Source organism: Acartia tonsa, chromosome 10 (assembly GCF_053477335.1).
Source record: "Acartia tonsa isolate MP-2025a chromosome 10, ASM5347733v1, whole genome shotgun sequence".
NCBI classification, from domain to species: Eukaryota; Metazoa; Arthropoda; class Copepoda; order Calanoida; family Acartiidae; genus Acartia; species Acartia tonsa.
This window is the reverse complement of record NC_137269.1, coordinates 4,786,648-4,792,647: the sequence shown is the minus strand read 5'-3', so window position 1 is coordinate 4,792,647 and position 6,000 is coordinate 4,786,648. Positions and strand designations below refer to the sequence as shown.

Genomic DNA, 6,000 nt, shown 5'->3' with positions numbered 1-6,000 from the left:
CATTATTCTGTATCAAGCAGTTTTTCAACAAATTTACTTATCCTTTTGCTTTCACTCTTATACTTTTGTATTCTGACACTATACAAGTGTTAATGTCCGTTTGTCCTACTGTTTCAGTGCTTCGCTTTTATGGATGTTGTCATCCCTGTTTTGCTTTAAAGTTTGTGTAAAAAGTAAAAGAAGGGGACTTTCAAAATTAGGGTTAAGAGTAACTGTCTGAAGAAGGGGAAAATATGGGAAGAAAACATCTTTAAACATTATATAAGTAATTAATCAAAACTTTGATATTAGCGCAGCCACTATATACATAAAAAATCAGCATGTTTTAAATGGACATACGGTAATGATTCTGGTAATTGAGTTGTTACGCTTTCTAAATTGTTGCTAACTGTTACAGGAATCATCATGCAAAGTTTGAAATTGATAGGACAAGTCTAACAAAAAGAGCTAACCGTTACGGACGGACAGACCGACCCTAATTATATAAAAGTTTTGTTATTAATGGTTGTTTTATTATTTTAGTTATAGAGAAGCTTTGCTGCCAAGCCTTGCAGTTATCTTTCATAGTTAGGTAAGGAGTAAAATTCATAATTATATAATAGCATATCTACTCTATGTATCTAATGTATGTCTGACAGTTTTACTCTATATATTATTGATTAGCATACTGTTGGCTGATGATGCCTTTAGAAGCACCTAAAATATTTTCTTTTTAATCTTAACTAAAACCAGGTTTTACCAAAATTATTTTTTTCACCGCTGGATGGGGCTAGTCATTTTTATTCTAGGCGGCGTTTTTAATATTTTAAAAAATTTTTTTGCTGATTTCTCTTGGGTGGGTGGTGGTACCCTCCCACGAAATAGCTATGACCCTTCCCAGGACCTATGAGAAGCTGCACTATAAAGGAGAACCATACCGGTTAGGTGGTTAGCGAGATCCTTTGGTACAAACCGACAGACAGATATCCTGTTACTTTATTATAAGGATACATTATAAGGAAAATATATATAAAGTTATCTTACTTTTTTTCTATTTATTTTTATTATAAAGTGTATTAATATCTTTTGTTTAGTTTTAGTAAAGCTTTGCTCTCAAGGAATAACTTTGGCCTCGGTGTTATCTTTTGTTGTTAGGTAAGGACTTTAATTATTCATTTTCATAAGTAGCGCAGCTACTCGTTAACTATGTCTGTTTGTTCCTCTAAATAACCTTTTCTATCTTTCTTTAAATATTAGCGCTGCTACTCTAATAAGATACATAAAGTTTAGGTAATAAAGAAGTTTTTTTTAGTAGCGAAGCTACTTTATAATTTGAAATGTCCGTCTGTATGTCTGAAACGTTTTGGGGGCTCCTATTCAAGATAGACAGCTGAAATTTTTAGTAAAGATTCCTTTGACATATGCCCATCTAATCTTTGCATTGTTTAGTCCATCTGTCTGTTACTTTGGGTGCTAGATCGAAGTTTTTGTGATTTTCTCAATTCCTATTTAAGTTGGAAGGCTGAAACTTTCAGATATTTATTTATTTTACATTCAGAATATTTTCACAAAGTTTTATTAAGATTTGTTTAATTGGGGTGCTAGATCGATTTCTGGATTTTTAGGTTTTTGTGATTTTTTCTATTACTATTCAGGATTGACGTCTGAATTTATAAGGGATTGAATATGCTTTTATTCTACATATTTCTATCAAGTTTCATAAAGATTTATCTATTAATTGCGGTGCTAGATCGATTCCTGGATTTTTAAGTTTTCGCGATTCAAAGGTTGCGTGATTTTAAAGGCTTAGTGAAATCCCTATTTTATCAGGTTTAATGATTATTGTATGACACTATAGTAATTTTTTTCCCGATATCCATTTATAATTTTTGAGCTTCGCTACATATGGATGTTGTCATCCTTGTTATTAATTAAAGAGAAGATTCGCTTCTAAGGGATAACTTGATCTCAAAGTTATCTGTAACAAAACTACCTATTTATATCAATAGCGCAGCTACTTTATATATCTGTAATATCTGTCTTGTTTTTCCAAAAAAATGTTGCTTAATGCACAGCTACTTTATAGATTTTTTTATCTTTTTATTACAATTTAAAACTGACAACACAAAGTTTTATAAAACAAGGATGAAAACACCCATAAAATCGAAGCTATGAAGCGCTAGGACAAATGCACATTAGAGTGTCAGAACTGAATAATCAGAACATGAACATAAAAGCCTAAATATACAATAGTCGAAACCAAATGGTTGAAAATCCGATAAAATACAAGATAATATTTAAGGACATACTTACACTTTTAGGACTTGATTGTTGAAATGCTTCGCTTATGACATTATACTTTGTTGTCCTAGGAATCAGTATTTAAAAAATCAGATAAATCGTGTGATTTTATCACATAAAAATTAACATGTTTAAAATGAACGTACGTACATTCTTGTAACCATTTTAGAGTTGCTACGCTTTTTAAATCGTACCTAACTAATACAGGCAAAGCTTGAAATTACCTGTTTAAGTTAACGAAAAGAGCTAACAGTCCTTGACATACGGACGGACGGACCAATCCTAATTATAGAAAAGCTTCGCATTTATAAATACTGAAGAAATATTGCTTCTATTGCATATATTTATTTTAGGGTAAGGAGTATAGTTTCATAATTTTTAATAGCGCGACTACTCTTAAACAAGGATATGTCTGTCCGTTATTTTGAATTAAAATTTTCATGAATTGATATTTTGTCTGTGAGTTAACCTCTCACATATGTATTTAGAATTAATTAATTTTTAAACTCATATTATATATTCAAAAACAAAGATGACAACATCCATAAAAGTGAAGCTATGAGACGGTAGAAAAAACCCACATTAGAGTGTAAAAACTGAATAGTCATGAACATGAAAGACTAAATATATAAAAGTCGAAACAAAATTGTTGAAAAACCGATGAAATACAGGAGAATATTTAAGAACGAACTTATATTTTTAGGACTTGGTTATAGAGATTCTTCGCTTATAACATTATACTTTGTTGTACTACAAATCAGTATTAAAAAAATCAGATAAATCGTGTGATTTTATCACATAAAAATCAACATGTTTAAAATGGATGTATGGGCATTCTTGTAACTATTATAAATAGAGTTGCTACGCCTTCTAAATCGTACCTAACTAATACAGGCAATGTTTGGAATTGATAGTTCAATTATAATCTGTTTAAATTAATGAAAAGAGCCAACAGTCCTTGACATACAGACGGACGGACTAACCCTAATTATAGAAAAGCTTCTTTTGCATATATTTATTTTAGTTGCAGAAAAGCTTTGCTCCTCTGGAATAACTGTGGCCTTGGTCTTATCATCCGTAGTTAGGTATTTGTAAAAACATTTTCATAAATAGCTGTCCGTTCCTACAAATAGCTCTTTCTCTATTTTTTGCCACAAAAAACTGGGTTGGTATTTTTTTTGTTGGGGGGGGGGGGAGGGGTGGGGGGTGTTCCAGAAACCAAAAATAGCTTAAAACCAAACCAGGACAAATAGCTATATTCTAATCAGTTCAGCGGTTACCGACATCTTAAGCTTTGAACAGACAAAGAGACAGACAGAAATTTTCCTATTTTGAATTAAAGATAATTTACTAATATTTAAGCTTTCATTAGTAATATAATATAGAAATATTGATTGATTTATCTATCAATAGTTGTAGAGAAACTTTGCTCATAAGAATAACTTGGCCTTGGTGTTATCTTTTGTGCTTAGGTAAGGAGAAGAATTATTCATTATTATAAGTAGTTCAGCTATTCTATAATTAAGTTATGTCTGTTCTTTCCTATAAATTCAACCCCCCAATAAGTATATTTATTAAAACTAAAACTTGAAATTTCCACAAAATAGCTGTTATAAGAATTTTAAAACTGACAAGCAATGATAGAGGAAAAGTAATAAAACTATGGCTCACACTAAAATAAAGAAGATTATATACATATAGTGTAATTATTAATGGACTTATTTTTTATATTCACTTTCTTAAGTATTGCAGTTACTCTTTAATTAGGTTATGTCTGTCCTTTTCTCTAATGATTTTAAAACTTAGTAGATCAAAAAATAAAGAAGATTATATACAAAAGGTGCAATTATTAATGGACATATTTTTTGTTTTAGTTCTAGAGAAGCTTTGCTCCTCAGAATAACATTAGCCAAGGTGTTATCTTCTGTTATTGGGTAAGTTGTAAAATTATACATTTTCATAATAGTGCAGCTTCTAAAATTATGTCCCTTCCTATCCCATTTCATTTTTATTTTCTTACACCAATACAAAATTATTGTATGCTAATATAAATTATATTTCTAAGTAAAAATTTAAGTATATTTTTGCAAGGCTACATAGAGCCCAATATAACCTAACCCAACCTGACTTAAAGTAATAAGCAAACAAACAAGAAACAACTATACTGTGTTTAGAGCTAGATATATTTTTTTAAAGAAGTATTTATTGTTTAGGTTCAGAGAGGCTTTGCTTGTTGGTCTTGGACTTATCTGTATAAGTAAGAGGTAAAATAAACCTATAAATAGCAAAACTTTTCTATAACTGATAATATCTGTTTCTCTTTCTCTACTTCCTTTGTGTACCATTATATTTTCTAATTTGTTTTATCTTTATCATGAAATATAAACATGATTATAATATAACACAAAAATATTTTCATAGACAACAAGAAAATAAAACTACTGTACATAATTGGATAAAAATATTGTAGTAAAACTCTTTGATTTCAGGCAGTTCTGTTGACAAAACTGGTGACAGTGCAACAAGTATAGAAACTAGATGTACATATACTCCAGCTTCACTTGCTACCACAACAACAGCTAGAAGTGCTGCTAATACGACTTCCAATCCTTCAAAGAATAAACATGTTTGCAATGAAATAGCTATTGATAGGGTTAAGGTGAGTCATTCTACAGCATTACAAGAGAAATTATTTTTGTCTGACAGCAACACTATAAGCATTAATTTAACTCTACTTTAGAGGAAAGCTTCTTATACTTCTTGGAAAGAACTATACCTACTATGAGGGAAAGCAAGTCAATTTAGAAAAAGTTTAAGAAATATTTTTAAAAAAACATAGTTTACCAAATGAAATAAAGATTTTAAAATAGTTTCATTGAACATTACAGTGTTAATTATAGAGAAATATTAAATTTCTTTTTTCATATAATCTTATAATTATTATTTAGAAATGAAGGAATTAGGCAGTGGAACTGAAATGGATGAGAACACAGGTTGTGCAGGTCCTAGTAATGATTCTAAAAAGGCATGTATTCTGTATTTTTATGGTGATGAAATTTCTTGTATTAGTCTTTATTTATACAAAGATATTTTGTGACTTTAAAAAAAATACAAAAAATGAAAGACTACTATAATATTCCAAAAAATTTTGTAGATATCATGAAGTATAAGTATCAATTATTTAGCAACCCCATTCAGAAACATTCAAATTTAGTGAAAATCTGTGGCCATTTTTCTGCAGCTTTCTTGCAAAAGCCAAAAACCACTTCAGAAATTTATAAATTCTTGAAATTCTCCCCACTTCCCCTCCCCGTGAGAAATTAAGTTTTGGAAAGTTACCTTAATGTTAAAGATTAACACAGAAAATATTTAGAATGAAGTTGAGATGGAGTCTACAATTCCTTCTACCGAGTGTACTTGTGGATTTCAGTTTGGAGTATTCCCTTTATCAACACAAGATTCTCAATTATCAAATTTAGCTGAAGATTTTGGTAAAATGAGTATAAACTTTCATGGACCTGCAGGAGAAAATCAAAGAATTTTAGCTAAAGAAAAGATTGAAGAGATAAAACAGAAAGTAGCTGAATATTATTATGATCCAGACTGCAAGATTATAGCTATTCCAAATCATTTTGTAACACCCAAGAAACCAACTGTGTTAGGAAACAAGGGAAGGGAAAAGCAAGATGCTCAGATTTTGGATAAACATCTTGAAGAACG

The 6,000-nt window shown here is 30.1% G+C and overlaps 1 long non-coding RNA gene across 1 annotated transcript; it reads left to right on the top strand.

Annotated features, from left to right (window-relative positions):
* The first annotated feature begins 459 nt into the window (after positions 1–459).
* On the top strand, positions 460–5,309 carry LOC145330474 (uncharacterized). The gene is made up of 8 exons (XR_013883409.1): positions 460–571; positions 1,074–1,134; positions 3,305–3,365; positions 3,694–3,752; positions 4,155–4,214; positions 4,494–4,544; positions 4,770–4,939; positions 5,229–5,309. It is a non-coding gene; the product is annotated as an uncharacterized LOC145330474 (long non-coding RNA).
* The last annotated feature ends 691 nt before the right edge of the window (positions 5,310–6,000 follow it).